Source organism: Castor canadensis, chromosome 1, assembly GCF_047511655.1.
Source record: "Castor canadensis chromosome 1, mCasCan1.hap1v2, whole genome shotgun sequence".
Classification (NCBI taxonomy): domain Eukaryota; kingdom Metazoa; phylum Chordata; class Mammalia; order Rodentia; family Castoridae; genus Castor; species Castor canadensis.
The window spans coordinates 50,990,796-51,009,791 of record NC_133386.1 but is presented as its reverse complement, the minus strand read 5'-3'; the positions used below and the strand labels follow the sequence as shown (position 1 = coordinate 51,009,791).

General features: G+C 42.4%; 1 protein-coding gene and 1 pseudogene across 7 annotated transcripts in view; both read right to left on the bottom strand.

Moving 5' to 3' along the window:
• Positions 1 to 18,996, bottom strand: part of Fyn (FYN proto-oncogene, Src family tyrosine kinase) — a 202,012-nt gene that overhangs the window by 91,663 nt on the left and 91,353 nt on the right. For all 7 annotated transcript variants that reach the window (XM_020177817.2, XM_020177820.2, XM_074076433.1 and 4 more), the window contains one exon: positions 17,950 to 18,019. The gene's annotated coding sequence lies outside the window, so the exon portion shown is untranslated. The remainder of the gene's footprint in view (positions 1 to 17,949; positions 18,020 to 18,996) is intronic.
• LOC109695357 (probable protein BRICK1 pseudogene) lies at positions 14,789 to 17,908 on the bottom strand (annotated as a pseudogene).

The following is an 18,996-nucleotide window of genomic DNA, read 5'->3' as shown; positions in this document are numbered from 1 at the left end:
TACACTCTACCCTGGGGGAGTCTATCAGTGTGGATGTTAGCTTTTCAATCCATCGTAATGAAAATATCTAGAGTTCACATAGCAAGACTTTTGGAGGTTTCCAAAACATTCACAAACGAAGTAACTACTGTTTCATGGTGGTCAAAACAACAACGCATCTAAGTCTTATTCACAGTTCCACTGGAGGCTATTCTTTCTTACCCTGTTCTCCAGAGGGCATTTGGCCTAGGGTCTACCAAAGTCCCCCCCACCCCATGAGACACTGAAAGGGTTCGGTATCATTCCAAGAAGGCACTTACTTCCCTCCCTTACTCTTGCACCATCAGTGGGGGGTGGTGCAGAGCCCAGCCCAGCATCTGAGTGCTGGGTGTGAATAAAAATTCTATGAACCTCTTTCATCGTACTCCTTCCCTGTTCAACAACCTTCTCTGGCTCTGAAGTGTAACTTCATGGCTCTCTCATTTTTCCCACTGCCTCCAACATGCCCTCTACCCTCGATATCGCCCCACAACTGTTCCCACAGTTCCCGTATTGCACCCACCTGTCAGCCTCACTCAGGTCTTAGCCCTCCAGGAAGCCTCCCTCTCAGCTCCTCAAGCCCACATGGATCTCCCCATCACTCAATCTCTTGGCTTATCCCCAGCACTTTGATCATTTGTGGGAGGTTCATTCACATGATTTCACTGTTTCCTCTGCGTGGCCAAGAATCTCTTTGATTCTTCCTCTTGCACTCTCTCAGCTCCTAGCACAGGTCTGCAATGTAGTAGGTTGTCAAGTCCAGAAGACAGATACTTTAAGGTGGGATGATTTTGCTGGGACCTTGTCATAATTTATGAGCAATCTTTTCCTTCCAGTCTGTCTGCCTGCCTGCCTCCTTTTTGCTTATCCTGAACACCAAAGAATGGTATTTTCTCCCTCTCTTTCCTCTCAACTACTGTGCTCCTTCTTGTCCTTCCTCTCTCTCTTCTTCCCCCCTCCTTCTTCCCTCCCTCTCTCATTTCCTCTTGTATGTTCAGCCCTCATTTAGCTGCCTGAATGGATGGCAAATCCTGAATGTAGACAACCCATGATGGTGCCTGGTCCTCTTGGTTCTCATTCCCAGGCATTCAGGGCACTATACCCACTATACCCAGTCCCACTGAGGGCTGTGGAGCTCTCCATTTCTCCACAGCTCTTGCTTTTCAGGACCTTATTTAGTCACCCACACACTCTCTTCAATGTCTGCTTACTTAGTGCCTTCTACGTGCCCAGTACTGCTAAACTTGAAGCTGTATGTCATATTTCATCAACTACAATGCAAGATCTCTATGGCAAAGGTTGTCTCCTACAATTATTTAATTGTCACCAGAAATAATATTTAACTTGTTGACTGAAACACGAAATAGTAAAGGGATAAAGCAGAAGGCTGTAATTTTCATTTGATTGCTCTCCCCGTATGGTTTACGGAGACATGCTGTGAAAGACAAAGAAAAACTGACTCTAGCAGAGTGAGTACAGCCCTCACTTTTTTTCCTGAGCCTTTGTCCAGACCAAGTGAGACAGTGCTATATGTGAAAACTTCCTTTAAATTGTATAATGTTTTATAAATATGAAATACCATCATCATCATCATAATGTACATCACCTATACCTCACCATGAAAAGTTTGAGTCAAATAATAAGCAACCAAATCAGTCCATTTTTGCAAGCTCCTGCAACCAGCAACAAAATACAGCCAGAAAAAAAGCTGACAGCCTGGCAAAACCCAATTGGAAAATAAAAATGAACAAGAACAGCCACACACAGAGAAAGCCCGCAAACCCGCACTGCTTGGAGGAAGAAATCATCTAATTGCCTCCACACTCCTCCAGCTCACTTCCATGTGCTTGCATTTAAAGGAACCCAACTACTTGGGCTCCTGGCAGCTGTGAGAAAAAAGGACATGTGTCCCAAGTGCCTGGATGGCTGCAGCCGACAGGGACCAACAAGAAGGATGCAACAAGAAGGACAAAGGTCCACAAGCAAGGCTCCATTGCAGATCCAACCACAAATTTAATGGGTATTATGCAAAACTGAGCAAACAAGTTCTCTGGGCAGTGAAATACCACAAAACAGTAATGGAAATCATTCTGGGAAGAAGGTGGCAGTAGCCTGTATGGGCAGGAATGCTGCAGTGGCCAACTCATCCAAAGCAGCTGAGAAGCCTCCTCCAGCAAGGAGTTGCATGGAGCCCAAGCTGCCATTCAGTTTCTGCTGGGGAAGTGACTAGTATGTAGGTACCCACACTTCTTAGTGTGGTGTAACTTAGCCTCCCTTGGCCAAATTTCCAAGTGGCAATCTGAGTTTTTAGAAATGCCAACCTTTTGATTTCAGTCTCAGTTTGATTCACGTCTCTCCTGTTATCCATACATGAACCTCACCAATCCCACAGTCTCTAATCTGCTCCAGCCTTCACTCTTTCTCAGTACCCACCACCCAGGCTCAGGACCTTCCTGTGCCTCCAGAATCTGAAGGGGACCCTAAAGGAGTAGCTAGATAAAATAACTTTTTTTTTTTTTTTAAACCAACAGCATTGCATCTTGGAGAACAGAGAGTCCATCTTCAGATAATGAAACTGCAGTGCAGAGATGCAAAGAGACAAGACGTGTTCATACCAGCAGCTGATGGCAGGACTAGGGCCTGAAAGCAGAGCTCACATAGCACATCTACAATGTCTCACACTCATGACAGAGAAGGGCAACCTGGATGCATTCATATACTTTCTCTGAGTTCAAAATTTCCAATTACCCTATGAGCTAGGCTCAAAGAAGCTAAGCAAGTGCTTAAAATATCAAAGCCAGTAATGATGAAGTTGGGATTCAGGCCCAAGTGTGATTATGAAGCCTGTTCTTCATTCTAGTCCTGAGGCTTAGTGACTTCAGGATGAAGGAAGGTGGTAGAGCAGTTAGGTCAGACACAGGGTTGCTCTTTTATATTCTGTTCATGGTATAGTAAAAGAGCAGTATAATGGTATGAGTATCAGGGAGTCACATAGACCCAAGATTTAATTGAATTTTGGAAAGTGAAGCTAGAAGTTAGTGAGAAGGGCTGTTTTTGAAAACTTCTTGGATTCCTGGTGTGACTATCATTTTGTAATTTGTGGGGATCCTAGAGGACTTGGAGAGGTACTTTAGCATTTCCAAGTGGCTCCCTCCTCCACAGCAGGCTGAAGAAGGGCAGAGCCTTTCTTGGGCCAGGGCACTGGAGCTTCTAGCACTGAAGGGTGGCCATGCTTGGGAGGAGAACAGTTGGATACATAGAGCTCTCTGCAGAGTAGGAGGGGGTCTCACAGGCTGCCTACCCAGGGTCTCCTTCCACTTTCAGCGAGACAACATCCTCAAGAATTCCCTGAACTGGGTATTTCTGCCTCTAACCATCACTCTCAATATAGCTGTATGTATGTGAAATGTTCCTTTGGGTAAATGATGGGAAGAAATTACCATGGAATCCTACCTAAGTGGCCTGAACTGGGAAAAAGAATTGTCTCTCATTTTGCCTGACCCTGGCTTTCCACAAGCACCTTTGCTTAGATGTAGTCTCACGGTCTGGGAGAGGCTTTGCTTCTGCTGCAGGCTTTTTGCATTCTCTAAAACCTCTCTGGTTAATGTTCACTATTTACATCTCCAATCCCTGGCTTGTGATTTTTAAGGTTAAAATTTGGGCAAGTCTCTGGTGCAGAGGACAGAGATCTAAAAATAGCTCGTGTATCTCATCCGCTGCTTGATGGTCAAGATAAATTTTGTTTCTGTTGGAATCTCACCTCTCAAGATTTTGTTGCAAAAATTTTTTCACTCATAAATTTCTAACAGTTTTACACTGAACATCCATATAGTTACCATTTAGTTTTAGCATTAATATAATGTATGCCTTGTGACATGGCTGTCCATCTATACTATAAAGCTTTCATGCACCCTCTCTTCTCCATATCTTTATTCTTCTGAAGTATACCTCAGGGGTCAAGAACATCTTCAGACACTGAAAGGTGTGAGGTATTTTAGGGCTTCAGTTTCCACACACATACAATGTGGGCAACCATGCCTAAGGGTGCAGTGAGGGGCAATAAGGTGTGGGAAGCACCTAGCTCCCACCTGATTCAGTTTGTGGTAGGGACATATAACCCATGTTACTTCTCAAATAATCTCTTATCCATAAAACAAAATTGAATCAGTTTAAAAATAACAGCAATAATCCAGACATAGATGAACTAAGAATGGCAAGGTTTATGGTTGGAGCTGGGGGAAAAAAATGCATGGAAGTCCCTTATGTACACTGTTTAGTTCTATAAATTTGGAAGTTTCCAAAATAAAATAAAATGTTTAAAAAGCAAATTAGTTACTAAATTTCATTAAGCCAAAGGACAGGGGAAAATGGAATCTTGTTTTTCCTATATTTGAAAGATTTAAAGAGCAACTTCTGGAGGAAGTAATAAGTGGTGATGCTGGGGTTAATGGTGCAGGGTGAGGGAGCCCCACATTCTCTCCCTCTCAATGGGGAGGAGAAAGGACATGGTTTGGGTATTTTGTAAAAGCTCCCCAGGTGATTTGGCTCAATCCTGGGTGAGAACCCCTATACTAGCTGAAAAGTGTGAAACCACACTTTCCAGCATATTAATTGTGAGAATAAATACTTTGCATAATGCAAAGCTTGTGCCTCCAACTAATTTGCAGGCAGATGAGACAGCATGAGGAGACTCTGATTAGGCAAAATAAAAACTATTTGTAACAGAACAGCCTCTCTCTGTCAAGCCAGGGGTGGGTTAACGAAGGACCCAATTAAACTGCATTCTCCCACATCACTTATCAACTGTCTAAACTTGTAGAATTAAGGGTTTCCTCCATGACTTTTAAAATTAGGGACCTGTAGAAATTTGAGGGAAAAACTCCTGTGGACAATGTTAAGCTGAGAAGTAAAAGGAAAGGCTTCATTTCTTTCTTTTACAACAGAAGTGTTACCCTTCTGTTCTAGTGGCTTCCCTCCCCTGCTGAGGTTCATTCTCTCATTTCCCTTCCCTGGCAGCTGGAGGCAAGGAGGGGGCTGTGATGGAACCAGTTTGTGAGAGAGTTTGTCCTGAGCCCTCTCCAGGGCAGAAGCAGTGTCCTGGTGGGTGGGATCACACGGTCATAGCTTGATTGGGCAGGCCAAACCAGGCCACCATAAGGGAGCAAAGGCATTTGCAATTCTGTGGGCTTCCTGTATGAGGCCAAAAATGGAAGAGAAAGCTCCTGACAGAGGAAATTTGGTGCACAGGAGGTATGTGCACAGGAGCACATACACACACACAATGATCTGGCAGAATTTTTATATCAATGTGTGATGGACTCAATTGTGTCCCCCCAAAATCCATGTATCTATGCCTGTTTAACCTCCAATGTGACTGCATTGGAGCTGGGGCCTTTAAGGAGGCAATTAAGGTTAAATGAGGACATAGGGCAGGGCCCTGGTCCAACAGGACTGATAGCCTCAAAAGAAGAGGAAGAGATACTGAGGGTTCACATGGAAAAGGCCATGCAAGGACTCAGAGAGAAGGCAAGCCAAGGAGACAGGCTTCACTAGAAATCAACCCTGCTGGTACCTTGATCTCAGATGTCTAGTCTCCAGACTATGAGAAAATATATTTCTGTTACTTAATCCCCTACCTAGTCTTTGGCATTTTGTTATGGCAGCCCAAGCTAACTAATACACCAAAGGCCTTTTCCTTGATGGAATAACTATCTGAAAGTGACCTTTAGGTCACTTTTTTTGGGTTCATATTATCTGTTCTAAACCACACTGCACCTACTTAGTTTTTTTTAAGCACTATGTTGGACATGGAGGTGAATTTCCTAGCCTACAAAACCAGGAAGAAAGTGACATTTAAGATAAGCCTTGTAGTAGATTGGATTTAAGACTCTAAGAGATAGGGGAAGACATTCCAAGAGGGAGGAAGAAAGTGCTTGAAGACTGAGGAGGGCATAGAGATGGTTTGGTTTAGCTACATGATTAAAGTTAAAACGAAGCAGTCAGATGTGGAGAGGTGAGCTGACAGGCCATAAAAGACTTTGAATGCCAGGTGATGGTATTCAGGCCTTTCTTAGGTGATAAGGGAGACTAAAAAGGAAAAGCTGTCATTGTGTTAGCACCTTTCTTATCACCTTTAATCCTCAAAAGGACTGCCATTTTGGATGTAGGAAAATTGAGGTTCACAGAGGGGAAGGACTTGCCCAAGACCCCACACCTGGTCAGCAGGGAAACTCAGCTTCAAGCATGTGCCTAGTACCACAGAGAATGCCCTGTCCAGCCTGCCAGTTAAAGCCCCAAGCAAGGTCCCAGGTCATCATCTCCTTCCCTTCTAATCAGAATGACTATTTGAAGGAAAAAGGTCTGTAATTCACATTGTTTTTAGGGTTGGGAAGCAGATGAATTAACCACGGAAGTGTCCAATGTGCAGATCACCTGTAGAATTATCACTCCATCTTTTGAACAAAGCAGTATGTGAAAAAGATCTTGCTGTCCTTTTCTATTTCAACAGTCAAAGGATCAAGATGAAAAATGTCCTGTAGGATCAAAGTAACCAACAATGATACCTTGAACAGAAAGCTACAAAAATGTATAGGAAGAGTAATGGCCTGGGTGAATAGTCACCCCCACAGTGACTATATTTTCAATACAGTATTAAAAGCCACTCTCAAATATTCTGTACTCCTCAAATTCTAAGATCATCTGTCTTAGTCTATTTTCTGTTGTTGTAACAGAATACTTGAGACTGGGTAATTTATGAAGAAATGAGGGTATTTTGGTTCACCATTCTGGAGGTCTGAGAAAGAGCATATATTGTCAACAGCTTGGCTTCTGGTGAGGGCCTCATGGAGGAAAGCCAAGGGCGCACATGCAAAGAGATGTCTCATGACATGGGGTCATGTTGCAAGAGACGAAGCAAGAGAAAGCTGAGGAAGCAGAACTTACTTTATGACAACCTACTCTCATAAGAATGAACCATTCCTGTGAGAAAGGCATTAATCTCTCTTAACAGCCTAATTACCTCTTAAAGACCACCCCCCACCCACATGGTTAAAATAGGGACCAAGCCTAAACATGAGTTTTGTTGGGAACAAACCATATTCAAACCACAACAGGAAAACAAAATGCTGGTAGCTAGTTCTACATGAATGGCAGACTACATAATAAGGGAGACCATGATCTCTTGATATTTTCACCTAGTTCTTCTAAAACTTTAGCTGTATTGAAAATGAGAATAAAAATTAGGTTAGGAAAAAGAATTAGTGCTCCTAAAATAAAAAAATCAAACCATACTATGGCATATGCCAGCAGAACAGCTCACTAATTCTTAAACATGCTCTCCTGTAAGTGCAAAGATTTTTAGCATTTTGCTAGCAATACCTACAGAGGTAGCTTGGGTGCTATTTGAAAATTACCTGTAATGATATCTACTTGGAGACATGACTGTGTCTAGTAATTTGTCAGAGGAAAGACAAAACCGCTGAGAGCATTTGTTTAATGTAGCACCCCTACTATGCTATCCCCTATGGTGGGCCACCACCAGGGTTTGTGCTGGGACTAGACGGACTGGGATAAAGAAACTGAGTCACATCTGGGGTTGGTGACATTTCCTTCAAACAGCTCATGTCAGAGAGGCTTTTCTTTTTTTTTTTTTAACTCTAGAATCAAGTTCAGAGAGCTACTCCTTTGACTACCAGGCAGCATACTTGTTACCTCCTGACCACTCCTGCCTCAGGAGTCAGGTCCTGTGGCTACCTGCTCTGTGGAAAGTTCTTGATAGTGCCAGCCACCTTCCACCTTCTGCCTTCAAGGTGGTGGGAGAAATGGGATCAGCATGTGCGCATGCACGTGCATGTGTACAGCGGGTCTCCTCTCTTTTGCTCAGTAGGTGCATCACGGTATGCTTTCACACAGCACTGTAATTGCTGGGTATTGTTCTGATCCATTGACAAGCCCCTTAGCACTGTGTTCTGTGTCTCACTGTCCCTCTGATTTCCAGGAAGGAACACTGCCTAGGACTTCTTTTAACTCCTTAGGATGTTAAGATGACTGTTTCAACTGAGAGCTTTATCTGCAGACTCCAGAGGGTTTGATAGTCAAAATATTCTCCACTGTGATGAGTGCCACAAATGCAAAAACTCAGCTAATGCATATGAATAATTTCAGGACAAGTTTACTGAGGTATAGAACACAGACTCCCCACTAAGTGCTGATAAGATGGGTACAACTGAGTCAGAGCGAGCCCCCCCAAGGCAGATGATGCTTTGCCACTGCATTTTCTGTTTCCTTTCCTCTCCTCATCTCTAGGACCAGCCATCTCTGTCAGCAACTACTAACACTGAAGATGAAACCAAAATATTTCTACCCAGCACTATCCTTGGAAACAAATCCAGGCACTGAGATGCTTGGCTGGAGTCAACTATCATTTCTGACTATTTAGAAGAAATACAGCTACTAAACAATATTGTGAAATGAACACAAGATATTGACTCTTGGAAACAAAAATGGCTTCAAATCAGATGGCTAACAGGATAGTGATGGCAGGATCTAAGTGAGCACTGCTTTTAAAAGATGGGTGGGGGGAGGGGAAAAGCTCTCACATCACATCTGGTTCCAACGCAACCTTATACCTAAAGCAATTTAGATGGTAGGTTTCAGGGAATCTGTGGATAGTACGTAAGATCAGTACCAAGTCACAGCCCAAAGAATATAGCACTGAAAGGAATTAGGGAAAACTCGTTTATCTTCCAGGAGAGGGGCTGGTTTGGATGCCATCCTTCCCTCAATTGACAACAAAAGGTGTCACCATCTCTATCCTTCATGTAACTGAGAATGGTGGAAGATATGTGAATCTGGCATGTAATTAAGAATATGGGGGCAGATGTGGCAGTTCACACCTGTAATCCCAGCTACATGGGAGGTGGAGATCAGGAGAATCATGGGGAAATTACTAGTGAGACCCCCCATCTCAAAAAAATAAGCAGGGCAGTGGGGCACACTTATAATCCCAGCTATGCAGGAGGCATAGGTAGGAGAATCTTGGTCCAAGGCCACAAAAAGAAGACCCTATCAGGAAAATAGCTAAAGCAAAAAAGGGCCAGGGGATATTTAGTTGAAATAGACCTGACTTCTAATGCCTCAGTGTGAGTAGTGTTCAAAATGAGATTGATGTATTGGGAGTATATGATCAGTCAAAAGAAAAAACTAACAGCATTTACCAAATGCTGGTATGTTTGACATTAAAGATAAAAAACGTACAATGCCTGTGTGTTCTGCTGAGGTCACTGAGAGACTACTAGTTAGCAAATATTTGAGAACTTATTGATTAGGTGTGTCTTTAAGAAGGAATGAATTGTAAAAATCAACCTGCTTTTGAAAAATGCCACTGAGTTACTCCTAAGAGAATGAGGATCATGAAAACTGCCATGGGGGAGGGGAGGCACGTTCCACTGTCACTTGCAGGCGTGTTTGTGTGTGTGTGTCAGGCTTACCATGGCTAGGGCTGGAGGGAAACTGCTGAGCTGGCAACTATGGTTACACCAGGCATCTCCCTCTAATTACAATGCCAGAGAAAATGGCTCAGAAAGGAGAGAAATATGTGGCCTCAGAGTTAGGGCAGGGCAAGACAGCTCAGGAGATTTAAAGGTTTGAGTTTAGACTTGGTCCTCCAGACTGCTCTGCTGCCTAGGAAAGTAGCCAGTTGCAACATCGAACACCTGAAATGAGGCTGGTCCAAACTGAGATACTGGTTCAAGTATATAGTAAGCTGCATTTCAAAGCTTTAGTACAAATTTATTTCGATAATTTTTTTTGTTTATTTGAGACTGGGTCTCATTATGTAGCTGAGGATGGCCTCAAACTCATGATGCTCTTGCCTTAGCCTCATCCTGAGTGTTGGAATTACATGTGTGAGCTACCAGGCCTAGCCTCAATAATTTTTAATACTAACTGTATGGTAAGATATTATATTTTGGATACCTACTGGATTAAGCAGAATATTATAAGACTAATGTCACCAGGTGCTTTTTACTATTTTGATCAGCATGGCTTCTAGAAAATTGTACACATGTTCCTTGCCTTTGATTTTTACTGGACAATGCTGGTTCAGACCTTTGTTTCTCCACCTGTTAACTATAGCTGGTGGGGGGAACCCGGCTGACGGAGGGTTTTGATGTGGGTTATTACTTGTTGATGGAAAACTTCAACTTTAGGGAGTGTGAGGAGCAGCCCCAGGAGACTCAGGTATAATGTGGGCACCCTCTGGGGATAATCTGTGAAATGGGAGGGCAGGATAAAACTCTGGCATGATGAAGTAAGACCAGAGAAGCTTAATACCTGCCCTGTTCTCATCACTTCAATTGGAATGATTCTGCTAGAAGCAACTGGAAGGAACCTCAGCGGCCTTTATCCTCAGCCAGGACCCATCCCAAGGAGCAGAGGAGCACTGCTGTTTATCTGTTAGCTTTGCTTCAGGCCCTTTCATGGGAATAGAAAGGAAGAGTATAAGGTGGTGAAACAGATCTCCTCTTCCTCTGAAGGACCAGGGAAGTTTGCAAAAGGAAAATCCTATATAGGTGATTTTAGAAGGAGGTGTAGTTATTTCTTTCTAATCTGTGTAAGAAATATCTACATCTGTGCTGCTAATCTACCAATTAAGAAATCTAACTTTGGGGTTTTTTTTGGGGGGGGGTAATACTTGGGTTTGAACTCAGGGTCTCATGCTTTCTAGGCAGGCACTCTACCACTTGAGCCACTCCACCAGCCCAAGAAATCCAAGGTTTTTCACTAAAAGAAACCCAATTACTTAGTTTATTAAATAGTCCACTTAAATAATACCACCATGAAACCCAACTTTGCCCCTCTTCAAAAATCTATCAACTCAATCAGGTGCCAGTGGTTCTTGCCTGTAATCCTAGCTACTTGGGAGGTAGAGATTGGGAGGATCAGCCAGAGCAAAACAGTTCACAAGACCTCTTCTCAGCAGAAAAAAGTTGGGCATGGTGGTACATGTCTATCACCCCAGCTATGGCAGGAAGTGTAAATAGCAGGATCTCAGTCAAGGCTGGCCAGGGCCTAAGGTGAGACCCTATCTCAAAAATAACCAGGGTAAAAAGGGTGGAAGCATAGCTCAAGTGGTAAAGTGCAAAACCTTGAATTCAAATCCCAATAAAAATCTAACAACTCACAAATCAAAACAGTATTACTTCTTAAGTATGTTAGTTTCTTAAATGTAAAAGATGTTAAAAACAAATAAACACATAAAGAAGAAATTCCATTTCTAAAGGAAGCCTAACTTAAGGTTGCCTCAGCCCACTGCACCGCTGGTGCTGACAAGCTTTAGAATGTGCAAATTTGTCGCCTACATTAAAAAGGTGGGGTGGGTAATACACAGACACAGATCCAGACTTCTGGCAATGCTGGGCCCACTCTCTGGCGTCCAGTAGCGCCTGCCCTCTTTAGATAAGGGGTGGCTGGTGTTTCTCCCAAGGCACAGCCCTCTCCTGGCTAACCTTTTCATTTAGGGATGTAGGTAGGCATTCAAGCATTTGCAGCCTGAGGGGAGAACTGTAGGGTGGGAGGCACAGCCAGAGGGATGCCAGCATGTGGAAGAGCTGAAAGACCCTAGTGTGAAGCCTGACAGATCTGGCTCGATTTTAGCTCTACCATAGGGGCTGGGTGACCTTGGGCAAGGTACTTCAGTAGTCTGAGCTGTTGTGTTGGAAAAAAGTGAAGAAAATTCTACATTTAAGGAGCCTGTGTGGTACCTGATATATAAAGCTCTGATCAAATTATTCCTTTTTATATCAAAGGCAAGAAAGGAAACTGTTTAGAATAGTCTACTTATTATAGCAAAATTCAGCTCACCACTAAGGAAGTGGTTAAAAATACTGCAATCTATGAAGACTTAGATCACATACTACAAAGAATTCAGGGAAAGAAAGCAAAGGGCAGAAAATACCAGAAGATATTCTCAACAACAACCGATCCATGCAAAGATTACCCATGGATTCCCAAACCACTGGATAAGAGAGAGATTAGAACAGGATGTTCACAAAGGACCCATAGACCGGCCCACAGACAACTTACTTAGTGTTCCCTGATTTGGTTACTTCTGATAACCTCCTCTCCAGAGGTCAAATAGTGGAGTCAGGTGACATTTTGCGCCCATGATACAATCATCAGGCACAAGACATCATTCATAAAATATTCTTGCCAAAAGATGTTAACTTTTTATCTCTGCTCCTCCACACAATGTATAAAGGAGAAGCTGATTTCATTGTGGAGATCTGATTGCTTCTTCAGCAATCACTTTTAAGTAAGCTCTAGGAAATCCTTACTAGACAGAAAGTTATGATCTCTCCGTAAGGTCCAAAGTTTCACGAGAGGTAAAGGAGGCCGTGAGCAAGCAGGCAGAGTCTAGAAGAAAGCAAATACCTACTCTGGCTACTGAGAAAGAGCTCTAAGTGGCCAATGAACTTACCCATAGGTTGGAGAGGGTGTGGGACACATAGTTATAAATGAGCAATTTTTTCAAAGATGCCCAACAATATTTAGTGCCGACATGGTCTTCTTTTGTAGTCTCACTCAACTGTGTTTATCCAATCACATTTGGTACATTCCTCCAAATCTCACGCATCTTAAAAACAGTAGACTGGTAGTGCAAAGTCCCTCAATCTCTGGCTATGGAGACCTGGAATTAGATTTTTTTTATCCTTTTCTTCTCTGGCTCTCCAGATATATTTCCATTGCACTCTTGCAAGAGGAAGAAGAAGGAAGATAAAGGGTAGTAAAGTCAAAAGAGTATCATACCAAAGCTTTTGGTAAGAAAATATTTAAGTCTGCAGCACACACCACACCCTTTTAGGGAAGATATTACTGGACTGGAAGTTGGGTTAGTGTATCCCAAAATATACCTCACAAAAAGCACAGCTACCCTCCCAAAATAGACCCCATAATTAAGTAAAGTCATTTTCAAGTGGATTGTTCTATAACACAACTTGACATATGTTGCTTTAATCTCCTTCCTTCAGCAAATGTAGCCATACTGGGTTGCAAAAGCTCTCCACGACTCACATTTAAACCAGATTGTGATGTCCCTAGCAAATGAATGCAAATAAACAGCCCTGTGTACCAAAATACTCCATCTCAATCATCTGTAATGAGATCTCTCTCCTTGGTAAGCACATTTTCATCACACCAGCATCACTACCCTTGATTCTAAAGGAAAACCAGCCTAGACTGAAATGCCATTTCATCTCCGAGGCCATCTGAAGACACACATCTGAGAAAGCTGGGGCTGGAATCTGAACCCAGAACAATGTTTTTTGTGTGGATGCTGGGATGGTGTTGTATGAGCCTTAGTTTCATCTTTAGTGGGTTGTCTTTCAGTACCAGCTGCCAGAGACCCATCTTTCTGTCTGAATTCATTTAGGTCAGCTTTTGCTTGAAGTCAGGGTTAATGGAAGCATCTTTGGAGTCCTTTAAGCCCTCTGACTTCTGAGCAAACTTATTTTTATATATAGTTAAAGGCTGAGATATTTATAATTTCAAATCTTCAAACTGTAAGTACTTTAGATACTCTTATTATTGCTAATATCAGTTTCTCAGCCTCAGAACTATTGACATTTGGACTGGGTCATTGTGTGTGTGTGTATGTTGCCATTCTGTATACTGTGGAGCATTTAATAGCATCCCTGGCATCCATTTTCTAGGTGCCAGCAGCACACACTCCTCCCTCAGTTGTGACAACCAAGATTGGTTTCACACATTACCAAATGCTCTCTGGGAGGGCAAACCTAACCTGGTTGAGAACCACTGCTTTCTCTTTATGTATTTATGTCTCACCCCCTGACATGGCCAGGACATTGTGATGTCTCTAGAAAACAGATGCAAATAAACAGTCCTGTGTACCAAAATACTTCATCTCAATCATCTGTAATGAGACCTCTCTCTCTTTTTTAAGGCACTCATAAGTAATAATTTTAAGAACTTCAAACTTCCTGACTCATAATGAAGAATCAGCATTTGTGAAACACTTCCCTCAAAAGATTTATAAAGCACACTTAACTGCTATCTCTAACTAAAGGTGCTGGGACCTGGCTTCCTTTTAAAACATTGAAGAGGATAGATTTGCTACCCCGAGCTCCTGCACTGCTACTCTCCCCCTCCATTCAGGAGCTCTGTTTTTAGATGACTGCTCAACAGAAATCCTTCATGACCCCTCACTAGACACTCAGGACTAACAGTGATAGGTGAGGTTAGAGTTCGGTGTCTACTAATGTTACCTACAGAGGTAACGCGTCCAGGTGAGACTCTGACAGGCCCTGTATTTCTGTGGGGGACACATGCAGAGGAGAGGCATGGTAAAGCAGACATCTTCACCAGCAGGTTGGCAGGGTGGGGAAGGATATGAAAATCACATTGGAGGACAGACATGAATGGCCGATGGGAAGTTCAGCCCAGAGAAAGGAAGGTGACTGAGGAAGGAGAGCATCTAAATATACGATGGGCTGGTATGGGAAAGTGTACAGGCTTACTTAGAAACTGACCAAGAGCAGTGGGTAGTTCAATAAATACTGAAATAGTTATCATATCCCTTCTATGTGCCAGGCACTGTGGCTACAGGAGGACAAGGCCCAGTCCCTGTCCTGTGGATCACATAGTGTAGTTCAATCTAAGGACTAGGTGGCTTTTCTTTTTTCCCACCCTCCCTCCTCTGTTTTCCATCTCTTTTTAATAAGTTGAGGTAACCTATCACCTCAGTTGTTACCAGTTGTTTGCCTAACAGTTTATTTTTTTATTTTACAAATTAAGGTTTAAGTTGGATTTAGTGGCATATACATATAATCTTAGTACTAAAGAGGTTAAGATAGGAGGACTACGAGTTTGAGGTCGAGGGCTACACAGTGAGAACCTGCTTCACAAAACAAAACAAAAAAAGATTAAGGTTTAACTCGCATACAGCAAAATTCACCCTTTCCAGTATATAGTTCCATGTGTGTTCACAAAAACATACAGGTACATAAATACTATCATAATTAAGATATGGAACAATTTTATCACTTCCCTAAAATAATTTCCCTGTAAACCCTAATTGTTTATTTTATTTATTTATTTTTTTAAAGTTGAGAAGTTTTATTAGGGAAATATGAGAAGCATAGACACCCCAAGTGACAGAAAGAAAACTCTGAAAATATCCCTTCAAGCCAAATGGGGGCCTGGCCTTGACCTCCCCAAAACAATAAACTGGTGGGTTTACAAGAACATTCTCTGGCAGCCACACTGCCAGGATGTGAGTGTCTCAGCCAGGATTGCCCTCCACCTCCCACCACAGGTGGAGAGAAGACAAAGACTGTTGACAGAATCAGTGCAGAGGCAATGAGCTGTAAGGAAAGTCTGAGAGAAGAGGACAGTGAGAAGGAGACAGGACCTTAACAAACAGTCCCAGGCTTTTGGCTCTGAACACCTCAAAAACATTGACAAGTAGTTCCATAAAGTGTTACTCAAAAGGTAAAACACCTAATGTTCTTTCCAAGAGTTCCCCTGGACCTCTCCCCCATGCCAAAATCACACTGGCAGATGTACATGGCAGAGCCCAAAGGCCACACTTTTGAAAAAAAGAAAAACAAGAAAAAGCCCTGTTGCTCTTTAAGGAGAGAAGGAAGAGCAGAAGGCTGCTGGGGCCTTCCCATGTGGCCTGTGTTCTGTACAGCAACTTCCCAGCAGCAGCATGGCACAGTTCTAGGTGAGTGTCTCACCTTTTGTCACCCGGGCTTCAATGTACTCTATTCTACGCTCAAGAGCTGTCAATTTCTCGTTTAGTGTTGCGAGTCTTGAACGACATGACATATTGAACGAGTTGAGAAAGTCTGCGATTTTCTTGATGCTGCTGGTGATGACCTCAATGTACTCCCAGTTTGCCCAGTCCTGGTGAATCTCCCGCTGCACTGGATCCTCTTGCCCAGCCATGGCGGCCACCTAAGGGCTTATTATTTTTTTTTAATTTTAACATTTTTTGGTGGTACTGGGGTTTGAACTCAGGGCTTTGAGTTTGCTAGGCAGGAAACTTTAGCACTTGAGCCACTCCTCCATTCCTTTTTTTCTCTGGTTACTTTGGAGATAGGGTCTCACTTTTTGCGCAGGTCAGCCTATTTTATGCTTTCCACTATTGCTGGGAGGACAGGCATGAGTCACCATGTCAAGCTTTTTTCCACTAGATAGGATCTTGCAAACTTTTTTTTCTAGGCTGGCCAAGGGCCACCATCCTGCGTGAGCCACTGGCACCTGGCATTATTATTATTATTTTTTTATTGAGACAAAATATTTGCACATCTATGTGGGGTAATGATAGTTCAACATGTATACAATGTATAATGATCAAATCATCACATTTGCATCTCTTCAAAAATTAATCACTTTTGTTTTGCCTTCTTTTCTAGTTATTTTGAAATGTACCACAGATTGTTGTAACCTAGAGTTCCCTGACTAGGCTATGGATAGCTACAACTCTTCCTCTCTTTGTTTTTGGTCCCAGTTAGCTGCCTTGTGTTAGCAAGGCATCTCTGAGAAAACTTGAATTCCACTGTCAGGGATTTTGTAGGAGAAACGTTTTGGTTCATGCGAGATTGGGGCAGACACCTCCAGAAGCCATGTCTCTCTCCTTGATTCCATGAAACTAGGGCACAGTCACCTCAGACATTCGGCCTTAAATAAAGCCCATCTGCAGGCTAATTTTCCCCAACCACAGGTAAACGCGTCACCCAAAAGCCAAAGTCTTAGAGTTCAAAGCTCAAAAAATTCAGTTCAATAACTGGATATCTGTGAAGCTAATAAGTATAGACCAAAAATAAAAGTAACAAAAAACAAAACAAAAGGAAGGTTTGGAAATGAAAGTCAAAACATGATAACTGAGGTACAAACCAAGGGTATAACCTACCCCAAGCCATTTTTTTGTTGCTAAATAACATTAACTTCACAACTGAAAAAGCTCAAATAATGTGACTTCACTTGGTTGCAAAGAGGCAGGAGGGGAAGTTCAATTACCTGAGCTTGTTTTAGAATGTACTGTCAGGGTCACAGAAGAAGGTACATGATACAGGGAGTGAATGTTGGAGGGGGGACTGTGGTGAGCAGCTGTGATGCCCCCAGTGATATCAAATCGGTGTGATCAACCTATCCCAGTAGCCTTCCTGCTAGAAGATACATACCTTTGGTGGCTTAACTGCAATAGCAAATGTCCAGTCTTCATAGAAGGCTGCTCTGTCATGAATAATGACACCTACTATGTCCCAGTACAACTCAGCTCATTTTATTCTCACAACAAACTTACAAGGTAGATAACGTTAAAGGCCTCATTTTACAGAAGAGGAAACTGAGACTCAGAGAGGTTATATAACAACCAGTAGGTACAGAACTTGAATTTGTCCTCTTATACTACCGCTAGCAAGGTCTGAGTCACGGCTGAACTGGTCTGTGGGCTCACACCCAGGCATGCAAGATTATTGGCTTCCTTTAATTTTCCATTTCCCAAGCAGCTAACTGCCTCCTTCTCATTCATTTCAGCATATAGGCCATAAGGATGTCCCTGCTTTGAAGACTATTATTTTATTTTTTGGTCTTCAAGTTTATTACTCATACTACATGGCTGGCTTAAAACATAACCTAAATTGCCAAGGGTATTTTTTACCCTGCATCCAGAGGCTTTCCTAAATCTAGACTCATATTTTAGAAACCCCACACTACTTAATACCATAATTAACAAGAAGAAGAAAAATGGCATCTTGTCAGAAAACACCAATTCAATGTCACATTTAATTACAAAGTTCCATTCTATTTACTGCAGATTTAAAAGACCATATAGAAAAGGCAACAGCTTCCATTCCTGAGCACCATTTTACAACAAAATCTATTAGAAATATACGCAGCAATACATACCAAAATTTCCGCCAATGATCACAAACTTTATACACACCACATGTCTTCTAAAACAGCAGCAGGACTGGTTCTGAAACACAATACAAAATAAAAACATATGGTTGAACAGATACAATTTAATATGCATTATGCTATTTTTCTAGAAACAGAGGCCTCTTCCCTCTATTTTGGGCACCACCAATGTACCAATTTCCACCTACCAGTTTCCCCTTTGCTTTTCACAGGAAGATGAAACCAGTTTATACATTACCTCAGCACAAAATAATAAATACTGACAATGAAACAAATCAGAAACTGTACTTACACATGTTTGAGCTTTTAACCCTTTTAAATAACCAAAGATAAGAGAATAATAGGCAAATATGTAAAATTGAACTAATAACATTTTCCCCTAAGGCCAATTCCACTTTCCTTTTTTTTTTTTTAAACACTCTTCCTTTTCCCCAGCTCTCTGTGAGATACTGGGCAACTTTTCAAACCTTTCTTTTCTAGACTTCATTTTACTATCTGAAAAATAGAGGTTATGGTGCTAACCTTACAGAGTTGCTATTAGGATTAAGTGATAGCAATTTAATGACAAACCTTGTAGAAAGGCTTAAAACAGCATGTGGCATACAATAAGTCCTCCATAAATGTGAATTTATTATCCTTGTGCCCCTTCCTACTTCTGCTGACAATCAGGGTCAAAACCTGGAGTTGCAGCTGCACAGTTGTGCTGGGACTCAACACTTCTCTCCTTTCTCATCCTGACACTGTAGCTGGTCTGAGTCATGCTTTGCAGAAACCAGGCCCCAGCCTCCAGTTTCTTACTTGCCACCAATTTTCCTGGCTTTGCAAGGCATCCTTTCCAGACCCAACTCATACCTGTCCTTCCTTAGTGGACATGCCTTTCACTGCTTCCCATCATCTGCACATTTGTGTGTGAAATCACATCAGCCTGGGACTCAAGCTCACTCCAGCTTTATTTCTACATGTTCTCACCAGATGTGGAAGCATTCAGTCACATGTCCTGTTGCTGCGCCTCTAGGAGGTGAGTCCCTTCCCTGG